This window comes from Rhamphochromis longiceps, linkage group LG8 (genome assembly GCF_057381845.1).
Source record: "Rhamphochromis longiceps isolate RC_006_pf linkage group LG8, R_longiceps_female_GT1.1, whole genome shotgun sequence".
NCBI classification, from domain to species: Eukaryota; Metazoa; Chordata; class Actinopteri; order Cichliformes; family Cichlidae; genus Rhamphochromis; species Rhamphochromis longiceps.
Window position 1 is genome coordinate 31,989,551 of NC_140564.1, and position 16,807 is coordinate 32,006,357.

The following is a 16,807-nucleotide window of genomic DNA, read 5'->3' on the forward strand; positions in this document are numbered from 1 at the left end:
TTTTGGAGGGAGGGGGGATTAATCTATACATGCCAGGACCAGTCAGATTTTCCACAGTAGTGAATCTGCTCATAGTTTGCACATAGAAACAGAATGTAGCGCACTACACAGTAAACTGGGAGGGATTTTGGACACGGATAATGAAGCATGAGGAAGCCTGGGAAGCAGTTTTGGCAGATGCACTTCAGCTGGTCGAAAACGTCCACCGTTGCATATCATCGTCTGTTTTATGGACAACAGCCTTTTGAACTTTATTACATATGCATTTATTGTTGTGTAATATTATCACATCTAAGGCAATTGTTTCCCTTTCACTCCTGCACTGAAACTAGTCGAGTGCAACTTTCACTGTACTGAACAGCAGATTTTCTTTTTGTTTTTGGATCACTGGGCTGGATGTTTGTTGCTGAATTTCATGTTGTTTGTTCATGTGTGGGAGCTGATTTAAGATTTGGATCTTCAAACACGGAGAAGTGTGAGGGGAAGCATGCCTATAAGCCTCCGCGATGTAATCAGCAAACAGTTTCTCAGTTGTATTTTCTCGGTCTCTTCCACTTGTCTCGCTACATGTCTTGCACATAAACACAGCTGCAACCCCTCTCCTCCAAAACGCACACACACACACACACTCACAGGATCTCATCTTTTTCTGTGCAGCCCTCGCTTTCCTCAGCAGCCTTGGAGAATGATTTCATTGGGATGACAAGTGTGCCTCTCCCTCCATATTTCTGCCACCCGGGCCCCCAGCCTGCATCCAAATGCAGCATGCAGCACCATAGGTCCTCTTCTTTTTTTGCCTCTCCCCTTCTTCTATCCCTGTCTGCCCGATCTGATTTTAGCTCTGCTGAAAGTAACATTTCCTTCCAATCACAACAACACCAGGGTTTACTGTCCTTCCTCTCCCTTCCCCTCACCATCCCACTTCATCCCCCACTGTCCACTAAGCAGAAAATGGGTGCAGGCGCTGTTGCAGGCTATTATCTGTTTGAGCTATCTATCTTGATAATTGACCAGTGAGGGTAAACGTGATGGTGATCGGCGTGACGCTAATACATTCTGCCAATTTGACGTACTCATAATCCGCCGGGCTCCAGTTTCCATCCTGCAGCCATCCCGGCGAAGCGAGTGGTTTGACATGTTGGAGCTCTGTAGCATCATGGATACACACAGAGTAGGCTGAGAGTGTGGGGGTGGGTGGGGAGAAACTCTGGGGCTAAATTAGGAATCGGGAGCGTTTGAGTGGGCATGAAGGAAGAGGAAATTGGTCTAAACATGCAAAGAAACACAGACACATACAGATGGATGTAGCTCTGACAAACTGAAAGCCCAGCTAGAGGAAAAAGGCATATCTTAACATCATGACCAATTTGCTCTCTATGCTGCTGATTGCTCTTGCAGCAGTGAATAGCAGTGAAAGTGACTGACATAAATAGGCAGCATGCAGTACATCTGCAGCCAGTGAAGAGAAGATGTCTTTGACTCGTTCCACCTGGCACGACAGCTGGATTTAGCGTAAAAATACCTGAGCAGCTTAAAGAAGGCCTATTCTGCTTTTACTTATTTTTTTTGTCATCAATATATATGCAGCTGCAACGCTGTTATGTTCAAGAGTTCCTGAACCCACGCAGTGATTTCCGGTATAAAATGCCCAAGAGCTTGAAGAGAGCCATCTAAAACGGGCTTTCAGTCCTGAGAATTAACAGGATCAAACTCATTTTACTTCATGGGCCACGCATGTTAGTGGACCAGGCCAGTGGAACAACTGCAATATTGGCCTACAGCCCAGATATCCATAAAAGTTGGGATGCTGTGTAAATGTAAACGAAATGCAATGATTTGCAAATCTCATACGCTCATATTTTATTCAAAACAGAACACAGAAAACAAATGTTTAAACTGAGACATTTTAATATTTTATGAACTATATTAACTCAGTTTGAATTTGATGGCAGCAACATGGACTGGGCCAATAAGAGACTGGAAAATGGTACTACAAAGTAGGATCATAGGGATGTACTACGAAGTAAGATTTGAGGGTGAGCGAGCTGTGTCGAGCTTAAAGTCTGAGCTTTTTGTGTCACAAAAGTGGCTTTCTTTTTACCTTAATCACCATGGAAACTTATGCCGAACACATAACCTGGTCGGGAGCAGTATATTTTCCGAGTTTCGGTTTAAACTCAGCTGGAAGTGCCACATTTTCACTGGTCCATTTATTCACAGCGTGTTGTAAGTGTAGATTCACTGCTGGGGAAATATGTTTTATATGGGCAAGTTAAGCTGTACTAAAACCAGTGAACGAGGCAGAAACCGTGCGTGTATTAATTTAGTGATGCAGAAAATGTCTTATACTTGATTCTAATCTGCTGCCGAGTCTCTTTAACACTGCTGGAAATGCAGCTCCCAGTACACAGCACACACCATAAATACCTGTTCAATCAATTCAATTAATTTCACTTTGATTTGCCAACAACTAAAATACTTTCCACATCTCTTTATTTGGCTGTGAGACTTTAACCTTTAATGTTTAAATGGGTCCAGTGTAAAGTTTGAGAGCCCTAATGTGCGGTGCTCACCTTGGAAATAAACAGCAGCACTGAGAGCTCACTCGGTGCTAAAATAATTAACTGGAATGAAAACGTTTATTTTACCGCTATGTGTGATAAACGATTTTCTGCAGCATTAATTTCTTGTCTTATTTGCAACAGTGTTGCATTTTACTATTTGATTTTTTTAGCTTCGTTATAGACCTTTAATCACCGTTTTATCATCTGATAGCATCTCTGATGGTGGCGCTCATAGAGATCATTTTGTGAGAAATAATACCTCCAAAACAGCCGTTTTTATGTGAGCTCACACAGAGCCTGAAGCAGAGAGCCCAGCTTAACAGGGAAAGTTGATAATCACAGTCAGGATAACAGTTAGCTTTAACTGGGGTTTTAGGTTTTTTCAAGCCAACAACACAAAGACAGTCATGATGAACTTGGTTCATAGTATAACCCTCGGGCATGATTGGGTATAAAAAAAAGAGTTTCTTAGAGAGCCCGGGTTTCTCAGAGGCAAGGAAGGTCAGATATTCACAAATCTACAAAAACCTGCATCTACAAATTGTGGAACAATTTTGGAAAAAATTCTTCAACATATAATTATGAATATCTCATCATCTACGTAATCAAAAGATTCAAAGAATCTAGAGACATTTCTGTGTGCACGGGACAATGCAGAAAATAGTTTTTGGATGCTCGTGATCTTTATGGCTGCTTTAAAAACAGACATGATTCTGACATGGAAATCACTGCATGGGCTCAGGAAAGTCCAGTTCGCTCTGCCATTCACAAATGAACATTAAAGCTTTTGTATCGTTATAGATGTTGAAACATGTTTTAATCAAGTTGGTACGGTTGTTGTCCTTAGTTGCAGTAATAAGCTGACAATACACTTTAGCTGTTAGCAGTGCCGTTCATTTTACCTGAAACCTTGAATCTTGCTAATTATGTCCCTCCATCTATTTTCTATTTTGCTATTTTGTTCACTTCATTTTCCTCCGTCTCTTCCTCACATCTTCAGAACTGCTGCATTTATTTTTAGTTTCTTTATGTTGTTTTCTCTCAGCTTTTCAGCTCTACCTTTTGGTCACTTCTTCCACGCTTAACTTTTTCTTCATGGTGCACGAGCGCACAGCGAAGGTAGGGGAGGGTGCAGTCGCATTAAGAGATATGATTGGGTATTCCAGTGTTAACAATGCAAATGAACAAATGGACTGCTGTCACTGTTTGGTGCAGAGGCCCTTCAAGACAGTCCATTAGCCCAAAGTCAGATTACCAGTCCAGCCCTGGGTGGGACTACATAAGTGTTCCTTTTCAAGCATTAGTTAGGAAATTCACTTTGGAATTCTTAGTTTTGAAGATTTTCCCAAAACCTCAGGAACACGGTGGCAATATTAAATCTATTTAACTGCGGTGTACTTCGTTTATAACCCAATTGTGGCATTTTACTACTTATCTTTAAAAAATCACAATGGTAACATCAGTATCAAGTTCTCTTGCTCATTAAAACCTTTAACTGTCTACAGTAATGTGTCTTTAAAAAAGTCTTATGACTTTATGTTATACAGCTCAATATAAAATCTGTCTGCTCTAAAATTGGATTTTCACTGCAGGGATTGGTCCTCATTCAGCTGCAGGAGCATTAGTAAGATCCCACACTATTCTTGGGTGATGAGGCCTTGCTCTCAGTTGGTGTAAAATATAATTGCATAGTGTACTATGCGGGGTTGGAACTGATATTAATGATCTTCAAATGTCTTATTTTTCCCCTCCAGCAGTCTCAAAGTCAAATATATTCAGCTTGTTATCACAGAGGAGTAAGAAAACTAGAAAATATAAAATTTTATGACACAGAATTGGATTGTGTGGTGGAAACAAGGCAGAGGTCGCACACGTGTAGAGGAAAGGAGACGCACTCATGCTTTATTATATAAATAATACCACATACAGATGGGGAAATAATTAAAAAATAATTAATGCTCGTTTACAAAGAAATTAACAGTCTCTAATCTTTACTGTAGTTTATTTTTAATGCAGAGAGACAGAAAATCAACCAAAAATATACACTTATACAAACTTAAACATTTATTTGCATGTCATTAAATGAAATCTGTATTTGAATCCTGGCTCTTGAGCTCTTACTCAAGATAGTTGACTTGCTCAAGTCTGGAGTGGTCTACAAGACCATCAGCAAGAGAAGCTTGGTGGGACAGTAATAACTGCTGCTGCGATTATTTGAAAGTGGAAGAAATATAAAGTGACCATCTGTCACGGTTCTGGGTCCGTTGGACCCAGTATTTTGAGTTTATTGTGTTTTGATTTAAGTTTTCATCAGGGATTGTGTTCTTGTTCTCTTGTCATGTTATGGTGATGATTATGATTTCTATTATTAGAGTTCCATGTTTCTGTTTATCTGGGTTTACAATGTGAGTTTAGTTTCATATGTCATTTCCTGTCTGTCTCTCAGTGTCAGGTCTGCGTCTTGGTGTGGTGTTCTCATTTCCTGTTTTATTGTGAAGGTCTGGGTCTCATGTGAGTGTGTTCAGTTTTACCTTTGTCTCGTCTTGTTGATTATTCCCAGCTGTGTCCACCACCTGTGTGTAATTCCCCTGTGGTTCTCTGTGTATTTAAGTCATGTCTTCCGTCATTGTTGTTGCTGGTCCGTCTGTGTATTCCACCCTGCGTCATCTGTGTATCTACCATGTCACATCCGTGTGCGCTCCCTGCTGTCCATCGTCATTCTCCTCTGCTCGTTCTCATTCAGGTTTGTGCTTTGTAGTTTAGTTGTTTCCCAGTATAGTTTAGTTCCAGCTCCATTTTCCGTTTGTATTTACTTTCATGTTCAATAAACCACCTTTACCTTTACCGGGCTGTGGTCGACTCCTTTGTCACGTGGTGTGAGCAGAATCATCTGCAGCTCAACGTGGCAAAGACCAAGGAACTGATCGTGGACTTCAGGAAGACCAGGAAACACTTGACCCCTGTTTCAATCCAGGGGGTCAGTGTTGACATTGTGGAGGACTATAAATACCTTGGAGTACACATTGACAATAAACTGGACTGGGCTAAAAACACCACAGCACTTTACAGGAAGGGCCAGAGTCGTCTCTATTTTTTGAGGCGACTGAGGTCCTTCAACATCTGCCAGAAAATGCTGAGGATTTTCTATGAGTCTGTGGTGGCCAGTGCGATCCTCTATGCTGTTGCATGCTGGGGGAGCAGGCTGAGGGTCGCAGATGCCAACAGACTTAATAAACTGATCCGTAAGGCCAGCAATGTTGTGGGGATGGAGCTGGACTCCCTCAAGGTGGTGTCGGAGAGGCGGATGCTGTCCAAGATAAAGACAATGTTGGATAACACCTCCCACCCACTCCATGACATGTTGGTCAGTCACAGGAGCTCGTTCAGTGAGAGACTGAGATTACCGAAAAGCACCACTGAACGACACAGGAAATCATTCCTGCCTGTGGCCATCTCCCTGTACAACGCATCCACTTAACACACTGTTTGCTGCTACAACTACACATGTTTCTTTTCCAAATATTTATTTATAAGTGACGTATGTATGTATGTATGTATGTATATATATGTATATATTGTACTATTCTTAGTTAGTGTATTGTCTGTCTTGTCTTAATGTTGGTTTAAAATGGAGCACTGTAACAAAAAATAATTTCCCCCAGGGATCAATAAAGTATTCTGATTCTGATTCTGATTACACCTTCACGACTGCCTGCACTTGGATCCTCTTTCATTTCCTCCACACGGCTCACCTCACTCGCCGTGACACCATCAGTCATCCTCAGTCTGGAGCTCCATGCAAGATCTCGCCTTATAGGGTGAGAAAGATCATGGAAAAAAAAATGGTGGATCAGCCCATAAGTACACGGGAGGAGCTTGATTAATGGAGGCTGGAGACAGCTGTGACCACAGTCACTAAGAACAGCATTGGTAATGAATGGAAATCTTGCAGCACCTGCAACATCCACACGCTCAAGAAGGCACCTTTAACCTCCTAGGACCTGGCGTCCACATATGTGGACATCACATTTTGGGACGTCTAGACCAAAATACTTTACATTACGAGGACATTATACTGCCACTGTTCTATCAAAATTTGAAACAAATGTCCTCATATGTGGATCTCATTTTTCTCAAAAAACAAAAATTACATTCTTTAGGTCCCAAGCAACCCAAATAGCAAAGAAAATTAAAAATGCATGCCATGAAAGAGTTCGGGTCTTAGGAGGTTAAATGATCCAGAGAAGGCTCGGGAGAAAGTGCTGTGGCCAGATGAAACCAAAATCGAACTCTCTGGCATCATCTTGAGCCGGAAGAGAAATATGTACGATCCAAAGAACACCATCAGCACAGTCACTTGATCTCCATGTTTTTAATTTAGCTGCTGTTGACTTCAGTTCTTGTTTTGATCTACTGTGATCATAAGCTCATGTAACTTCCTTCTCCAGCTACAATTAAGGCGGTGGTCTGACAGACCGTCAGAACCTCTAACTTGAGGGTGTTACAGAAATGAGTAACGGGCCCTTGGCTGATAGGCCACTCCTCTGCTAAGTTGACTGACATAAAGACTTCTTTTCAATGGGTTAACTATCGAACGTTATGGTTTTCTAGGTGGTGCAGTTCACCAAGAACTTCAAGCTTCAGTTCTTTCTGAGTGAAATTCTAATATTTTATTAGTAGCTATTACTTTGCGATAAATCTGTGCAATGCACCAATAACATTTACAGGATGAAGCTGTTGGACCAAGCTAAATGCTGTTAGCTTGTTAGCCAAATAAGACTAAACTTCTAGCTCAAAATATTCAACATGACTGTGGTAAAAATGTGAATGTTTAATCTTCAAAATGTGCAAAACCAATTCAAAATAGGACTGCACACTAACAAACTGATGGTAGATGGCATATTTTCCTCAGATAAATATGAAGCGGGGAAACGGGCTATCCGATTAGCATGAACTGAACTTTCAAAATGAGAATGAAGGGAAGCTGCCTTTGCTTCCAGCAAACCTTTCTACATTTGGTTGAGTTGACCCTTTTAACTTTAGAAAACTGAACTCTGACAACATGAAAAAGTTGGAAAGTTTAACCTCAAGACATCATTACCCAACGCTGTAGCCAGTACCCTCTCTAACACGTAGCATGGAGCCTGTCTTGATACGTTGCCAGACTTTTCCAGATGGGATAAAAGACGGTCTGAGTCACTCACAACATTTGCATAGTGTATCTCAACGTGCTGCCAGAAACGGGTACACAAAACTTCAAATGCAGTTGATGCCGCTTCACAAACAAGCCGCGACTCAAATCAGCCGAAATGACATCCGAAGGTATTACTGCGTCCTAAGTGCTCGTAAAAACAATAAACACGCATGTCTAAATAGCACAGCTGGAGAGACGGTCTAATCACTCGGAGTCACTGCGACACAAACGAGCGCGGTGGCGTCGTTAAAAACCCTAGCAAGTGGGGAGATAGAGTTGTAGCAGTCATTAAGGGCAGCACTGCTCTCTGCAATTCTGGCTTATCTACTGCAAGGTGGAGGCACGGGGAGGGTATTTCTGCTCGGGGCTCATGTGCAAAGCTGAGATACAGAACAAGAGGGAAGTGGAGGGAGAGAGAGGGAGAGCTAGAGCTGGTTCATTTGCAGCTCGTCCCTGTAGACTGTGGAAAGGATTATACTCACAGAGAGAGAGGGAGAGATGCACAGGCTCTGTCTTAGCACACACTGAGTACCCAGCCTCCAATCTTCTACACTGCACTGTGCACTCTCCCCGTCTCCTCAACAGCACTCACTTCTCTCTCTTTGCTCCATCACACACACACACACACATATATATACACACACACAGCACACACACGTGCAGACACAAACCCACCAGTGCCATGTAGCCTCGGCCAGAGGGGGACACCAACCTGCACAGGACCACGAGCCAGGTACGCTGCCTTCATTCATTCAATTTTTTTCGGCTCAAACTGCCACATTATGCACCAGCTGATTTATTTATTTATTTTTTTTGGGAGGGTGGGGGGTGTTGTCGCTTTTAGTGATCCAGCCACTCACTCTCTGCAGAACACTCTGCATGCACCAAGATTATCTGGCTTCTTTGCATAGCCCCCAAGAGAAGCAAAAAGAAGAGATATCAGAGCTGGAAAGAGAGGGAGCAGCCAGAGGGGAGGAAACGGGGGAGACCAAAGTGAGCAGTGCATGTGCAGGGACCAGCTAACCTGGCTTGACCTTCACGTGGACGGCAGCCCACTCACTCACTTTGAGCACCTGTTCAGCAGTGCGTGGGACACTGCCCACTAAGACTTCACATGTAAAAACCAGCTCTTAAAAGGCACATTTAGCCCCCCCTTCTCTCCTCCCCAACACTTTGTCTTCTCAAGAGGGCCGAGTTAATAATCATTCGTTCTGAGCGTGCTCAGGGGACTCGCTGCGGTTGCTTGAAATGCAAATGGACAAGCGAACTGATTATTCATTCTTGTGAAATTAATTTGTATTTGTCACAGAGGCAGCGTGCTGGAGGGGTGGGTGGGCGGAAGGGTGGGCGGTTGACACATGCTTTCATTCCAATCTGAGGATTCATCTGAGAGATTTCCTTTTTCGCTTTTGCCTCTGTGAGGTGTGTCGAGTTTGCGCACAAACCCTCACGAGAGCAACACCTCTGACTCCCAGTTTGACTTCAGCTTTTTGAAGTGGATGTAGCACTCTGTTTGTATTTTTCTTTTCTGGTGACTCAGAGCGCGGGGCTTCAGAATTCACTTTGATGCTGGTTTCGAGATCAGCCTCGTACATCTCGAGACTGCAGGGGCCTTTTTCTTGTTGGAATATTTTGGAATGGAGTTGCGCTGGCCTGGAGAGGAAAAGGCAAAGCGAATGAAGTTTTAATCTGAGTCATTGCTGACGCTTTCCTTCTGATTTCTTTGATCTGTAGCACTTAGCAGAGAGTCAGGGCTGTCTGACAAATAGCTGCAAGATCAGAAACAAATCCTCGTGTTCGGATGGAGCTTTTCAAACAGCTGCAATTCTTCTTTGTGTTCGGGGGTTATGAAACACTTGGTATTAAAATTAAATGTGTGCAGTTTAAAAAGAATTTTAACATTTTTGACTTTCCTCATTCGCTGCATGCGCTGATTCTGACTCCGATGCTTCTGATGGTTTACTGTAAACTGGCCCGTGGTGTTCTCAGTCTTACAGATTCTCACAGACTCACGCACAAATGCAGGATGACCTCACACTCTGTCAGAGGTGTTAAATTTATTTATTTTTTCTCTCTGCAACAACAGGGAAAAACCTCCCTTTATTGCCACGTACAGTAGCGTCAGATTGTTCTTTTTTTGGTTTTAAACACAGGAGGCTGTGAAAAGATTCACTAACAAAACCATAAGTGCATAATAAAGTTTGAGTGGGAATTACCAAACATATGTACAGTGAGGCTGTGGGGACTTAAAGCACAAACAAGGGCCCACACTCCCACCACACACGCCGGAGCTGCACAGCTGCCATTTAACAAACAATTAGTAATGCAGTCTGAAGTGAAGACAGCAACATGTTTGAGGAAAGTATGGACTTACCACACCGTTGACTGTTTCCCATACGTACGCTCAACTTGAGCAGCTGCCAGGTGTATTTGGTAACTGTCTTTAGCATTATATTCTATCGATCAGAGACAGAGACGCCGCCCGCAATCAGTTTGCTAAACTTAACCTCTCTCTGAATCTACTGGAGAGATCCTCAATATTGTCCAGCTGATTGTGCTGTTGGATCAGAAATGAAAATGATATAAGGCTTTTAAAAGGTGCTGTAGTTGCATAAATGGGCATTGCCCATTGCCAGGTGGTTGCTAGGCAACTTGGTGACATTATAATATGTTATGTATAATTCAGGTTTCTGGACATAAAGAAAAAATCTTCGCTATGGAATTAAAAGGACAGGTTGCTTTCATAAGGTGTTGTAGGTGCATGCGGCAAAAAAAAAAAAACAGGTCATATATATTGCTAGGTGGTTGCTAAGCAACCTGAGGGTGTTGTCATATAGTGTAAGTTTTGGAGATGTACATTAGAAGTGAAATAAAAATGATATTTTTTAAGATATTATACGTTAATTCTTTCTAAATATGGGTCATTTGACTCTGTTGATTTGTGTGTCACGGAGGAGCAGGGAGGACTCGGCGCAGACTGAAATCTCAGAAAAACAGGTTTATTTACACACTCCAGGTGCACTATATACAGGTGAAGGAGAAGGGGGCCAGGGTTCCCAGGGGTGCAGAGCGGGGTCGGGAAAAGCGTCCAGAGTCTCCAAACCAAGCACGAGAAATCTGCATACAGAGAACAAGAGTTAGCACAGAACTTTCACGGACAGAGCTCAAAACTGGCTGAGGCTAAAGTAGCACTGACGAGCGTTACTCAATAGTCCAGCGGCGAGGTGCTCTCAGTCACTGCCTTAAGTAGCGGGAGCAAACAAGGTGAGGAGCCACAGGTGATTGCCTACAGGTGGTGGAGGCCGGGAGCTCACAATGAGCTCCGCCCAGGCAGCGAGCAGAGAGAGAGGAGAGAGAGAAAAGACAAAACATAACATGTAGCCACACAGGGCCAGCCGAGCAGGCACGGGGACCATGACATTGTGGTTGCTAGGCAACATCGCAATGTCATAATATCTGATATAGATAAGAACCTTAATGAGTCTAAAATGTGTCTGTTTGCCATTTTGGGTTGTTCAGCCTTTGATATTGTAGGAGTTGGTGTAGAAAGAAAAGCAAGTAGACAGACAGAGACTTCCTGTATTGTACACTAAGATATGTCACAAAGTATAGAAAATATTTGTGCAAATTCAGACTTTCATGATTATTTTAAGCCCGTGTGCCTATATAAATCTGTCACCTGGGAAACACTGGACTAACATACCTACATATATTGTGGTCTCTTCAGCAATCACTGGAAATTGTTGAAACTTTTAAATTACACACCAGCAAATCTGTTTTTCATGTATTCTGCAGTGACCTCGGTTCACAGCTGCAACAACTAGACTGCTTTTAAACAAAGGCAATCATTCCAAAAAGGAAAAGAAATGCAGGAACTTTGATTTACTGCTGGTTGATCTGATGATCTTGTGTCATGGACGCTTGATCTACTGCATATCTGGAAAACTTGTACAGGCAGAAGCCACAGCTCTCCTGAACCTTGAATCACAATCTACAGAAAATTCTTCAGCAGCAAAGGTAGTTGTAGAAGTACAACTTCTACAGGAAGAGGATTTTAAAATGACCTAATACACTTTGACTGGTATTTGACTCTATAGATGCAGGTTTTGTGACTTTGCCAGCTCAAGCCCAAACTACACTGTTGCTGAAATATTCATCGGCGGGGGCGTTTCCAGAGGGGATGCATTGGAGTAGAGTCATGTTAATCTTAAATTGCCTAATGTCATTGATTGAAAACATGGAAAAGAAAAGTGGTGGAAATGTAACTTAATGCTTTAATTGAAGTACTTTACCACAGAACACTTTCAATGTCCATTTGTCTGTTTTCTCAACTACTTCTTCATCCTATACTGCTGACTTCTACTTGTACTCGATCCATGTTCAATCCATCCACCCATCCATCATTTTTCTGTTTATCTGGTTGTGGTGGTAGAAGGCACCGTGCTCCAGTTCCTCCTGGAGGATCCTGAGGTGTTCATAGGTAGATTTCTGGGTCTATCCCTGAGTTTCCACCTAGGTGTGCATGTTTGAAAAACCTCCTGAGAGCTACTGTTAGATTTGTATTGTTGATTGTCATTTATGCTTAGAAATATTTACTTCTATATGCTTAGAGTTTTGTAATTAGTTGTAGATTGGTAGAGGTTTTGATCCTTGATAGTCTGCAAACTTTGTGTGTATTAGACAGCACTTTGGGAGCATGAGAGGTCATACCGTGTCTTATTGTTTTATGGTAGGATTAACGTAGTTGCATCTGTTCTAGTCTAAGTGCTCTTTGTTTAGATGAACTGCAGGACTTCCTCACCGTGTTATCTAGGATGAACCATCTAGGGTGAGGGGGAGGCTACCCTCTTCCTGACCAAGGATGTTTGACCCTTTGATCAGCAGTCCCCACACACACACACACACACACACACACACACACACACACACACACACACACACACACACACAGGCAAGGTACTCTTTGTGTGTATGTAGACGTCATATGTTAATGAACTTATGCATATTCATGTAACCTCAATAAAAGGGCAGTGGTACGAGAGAACGGACGAGAGCAACTGGGGTCAAGCGAAGGAACGGTGCCTGTCCGGTTCTCTCCCGTGCACGAGAAACATGAAGAAGCTTGCCTACTTGTGTCTTGCTTTGCAGTGTAATTATATTGTCTTCAACGTTCCAGCGGATGGGTTCAAGCTACAAACCTATCAGCTACATCTAGGAGACATACTGGTCGAGATGCCAACCTTTTGACACAAAGGTGCAGAAACCCCTCCAGATATCTGAGTTCCTCACCCTTCCTTGCAGGAAGCTCTTGTCTGTGGCTGGATCTGCAGTCTTATTCTTTCAATAACTACCCACATCCAATCATTAAACTTGGAGTATTGTGCTACTGTGAATGCCAATCCACCTTCCTCACTCGTAAACGCGACCCTCAGATATTTGAATACCCTAGCTTGAGGCAAATACTCTCCCCCAACCCAGAAGAAGCAATACTAGTTATTAAAATTATATTTATTTACTTTTATTTAATTATTTACTTCCTACTTTGCACATTTTAAAATAAATCCACTGAAATATGATCCTTTATTGTTAGTCATCTAAAAGCAACATTAAAGTTATAAACACATGAATGAAATAATCGTTATGATCACGTATGTAATAAAAAGTGCTGTTGCTTTAAGAATATGTCTTTTACTTTACGTGAAATTTTTAAATACTTCTTGTGCACTTTATAAAATAGTTACTAACACAAAGTGATCTTTAAACTCTCTGGGCAGTGCAGCTTTTCCTATAATACATCTGTATGAGGCCACGAGCTGCACATAAAACCCAAAATCATACCTAATGTTTTCTACACCAGCTGTCTGCACTGTATCTGTTTTGATCAAATATTCCCATTTCCATCGGGCTCCTCCTCATTGAGTTACTCGCTTAAAAAGTCCCGGAAACGCCTCTGCAGTAGTGCACCAACTGTGCTTTGTTCCTCAGCTGAAAATAATCGCAGAAAACCAAAAACTGCCTGAGTGAAGTTTGATTAAAAACTTCAGTCATGAGGAAGGCTTTATCTTATGGTGAAAAGTCACTGTGCTAACTCTGCTGATGCAGACACTACACAGTTCAAGATGATTCCCGCGCTGATTTACACAATCACCTGTGAGTGCCTCGCTTCCAGACAGCTATGTAATTGGTGCCTAAGCACCGAGCACCAATCAAGCCTTTAGCCATGCAGCTGGTGTGCAGAAGTAGCTGCTGCTTGTGGACATGCTCAGTTGCCAGTCGGGTTTCAGTCATTAGCTCTACCTCATCGAATATGTAAGAAGGAAAGTCAGAGGTGACACCAACAGTGCTCCAGGAACATGACCCACCGAGCCACCGGGGCACGGCCTCCTGTTAGACAGACCATCAGGGTGTTGTTGCCCCTATATCCGCAGGGAGGCTGACCTGGAGCAGACACTATGATCGGCCCTGGCTCCGAGCCCACTGAGCTGTCAGCCTCGCACGCCGAGGGCTAAGTGGAGACGGGGGACATGAACAGCATGGAGGAGATCAGGGATAACGAGCAGAGACGGAGGTAGACTGCAGTCTGTCTGAGACTGCCTGCATTAGTGAAGCTGAAAGAGAGCTGCAAGGCCACTGAACTGAATCATTGTGGGGGTTTGAGATGGTAAAGTGAGACCAGTTTGGGTTTTTCAGTTTTTTTTTTTTTTTTTTGCCATAGTGTGATTGTCCTATTGTCCCCGTGTGTCCAGTGAGCTATGCTGTCGTCGACAGGATGTGTAGATGGGGTTAATGTGCACTGTGGAAGCAATATCCACGCTCTATAATGCATAATGTGTAGCCTGAACACAAAAAACACAAGTGAGCTACGACTACTGCTGCTGCTGCGGCTGCTGTGGGAATTCTTTTCCCATACAATAAAGAAAGTAACCAGCAGGAGAGTCTTGCTCACAGACAACAATGAATCATGTAGCCACCATAATTAGTGGCTATAAGTGGGTGGATGTCAGCAGAATAGCTCAAACAGCATTAAGTCATAACATTTGCCTGGCTCTTGACTTTCTTCCTCGAGGGTTACAGTTTGACTAACGCCTTCTGTTTTTATATATTCATGAAACGTCTCATCTGTCTCTCCTGCACTCTTCATTGTACCCTCCCCATGCACAGCAGAGTCCTACAGTGACAAACACACGTACACACCCTGTGGAACAACAAGTAAAATCCTGTTAGAAAGAATGGAGCTGAATGTTTTTGCTGTCAGGTGATGATGAAGAGGTGCACTCTGCATTCTCAAAGCGTAACAACTACAGGGTTTGTCCTCCTGTCTGACTCAAAAAATGGTCATAACCAACAAAAATAACCTCATAAAACTTAAAACTAGCAGCTGAGGCCAAAAACGTTCAGGAATATGTTTAGGGAGGCGACAGATCGGTGATGAGCGGTGGTGGGTGTATTTCCACTCGCTTCTATATGGTCCGAAGCTTTTTTGAAACTAGAGATGATGCCCCCTGCTGGCCATTAAAGAAAAACATCGCTACTTCCATCCCTTTTACACTGCTACACAGGTTTAAAATAACTACTTTGGGTTTCGTTTTGGTATACAGATGGAAGACATTCTGTCTCATCAGGTAAAAACAAGTGTCAGGATGAGTTGGTGGATGTTTTTTCACGTGGTTATTTCTGGATTTGGCTAATATTTGTATACGTCTGACTGGCATTTACTTCATTATCACCGACTGTGAGCTTTGAAATTCAAAAATATGCATATGTTGACTGGCAGGCAGGCAGATGCAGACATTACTGCACACAGACTGATTTCTTTGAAATGGCCTCCTCAGCTTAGTGGATTTCCCTCCTGCTTCACTTTTCCTCAGAGCACATCAGTCTTGCTAATTGCCTGGCTCGCTCCACTTTCTCCACACCCGTTGACTTATGGCCATTGATGTAACATGTTGCCAGTTAGGAAGCTGCTCATGTGCAGACCATGCTTGTGCACCATCTGCAGGCAGAGTATATTTTTAGACGCTATACCAGGAGAGGATCGTTTTCAGTAAAGTACTTTTATAAAGAGCACCATCTGGTTATGAACTACAAATTAAAACAAACCTTCTAATCACTCATAGACAGGGCTCTGTATTTTTTGACAGTGTAGGGAAGGAGAGGTTTGGCAGGGAAACTGTTCTCATGATATGTGGTGTGTGTCTCAACCGCTACAGCAAAAAGATGTCCCGTATTTCACATTTTGACAAATCAAACTGGATGTTTCAGTGTTCTAGTTGAGACATTTTAAAGTGTTTCCCAACACGGTCACCTGCATGAGGAAAACACTCAGGACTCTTCCTTCTGTCTAAATCTAAGGAGAACATTACGCACAATAATAAGCCAACAGGAGCTGGGTCAAACCAGCTTGGGGTCCAGTGTTGGGGAATAGAACCACTGTCGGTGGGACATGGACAGGATAATTGTACACTCACCAGCCTTTTTATTAGGTACATCCGTCCAACAATACTCCCAAACAGCTCGGTGTTGATGTGTTAATCTAAATCAGATCCACAGACTGTATATAAAAGATGCGCATAGCTATCACGCTGTTACCTATTAACAATCAAAATTTTGTCTTGAAGCCTCACGTGTAACATTTTTGACTGTTTGTGTTTTTTATGGCACAATAAGTTGCCATGTTTGGACAAAAAGGTGGAGTGCTAATTTATCAGCTAATGCTAGCAGTCTCGGTTCACGCAGAAGCCCATATGTGATCTTTTAATATAATTATGGGCACAGAGAGACATATTTTAGGTTAGTTTTATTACAAATGAGATGCAGTTGGCTCTTAGCTGTTATAGTTTTTACTTTTATTTAGCTTTGATTTTAATCTAGCCCAAAGACCAGTGAGCTCACGCTTTGACATTTGACGTCTGTCCTTCAACAATTCATAAAAATCCTCCTCTATCAGTGAAGTCGTTTAGTGAAACTCATGCACAGTGATCACCTAATGGGTCTTCATCGAAGTCAAAGTCGATAGCTTGTGAAATGTGTTGGATCTGTTGAGTCAGAT

At 42.6% G+C, this 16,807-nt stretch overlaps 1 protein-coding gene across 1 annotated transcript in view; it reads left to right on the forward strand.

The window, feature by feature from the left end:
* Positions 1 to 8,401: 8,401 nt before the first annotated feature.
* The window catches only part of srcin1b (SRC kinase signaling inhibitor 1b), a 123,926-nt gene continuing 115,520 nt past the window's right edge, over positions 8,402 to 16,807 (forward strand). Inside the window, exon 1 of the mRNA XM_085417081.1 lies at positions 8,402 to 8,491. The gene's annotated coding sequence lies outside the window, so the exon portion shown is untranslated. The remainder of the gene's footprint in view (positions 8,492 to 16,807) is intronic.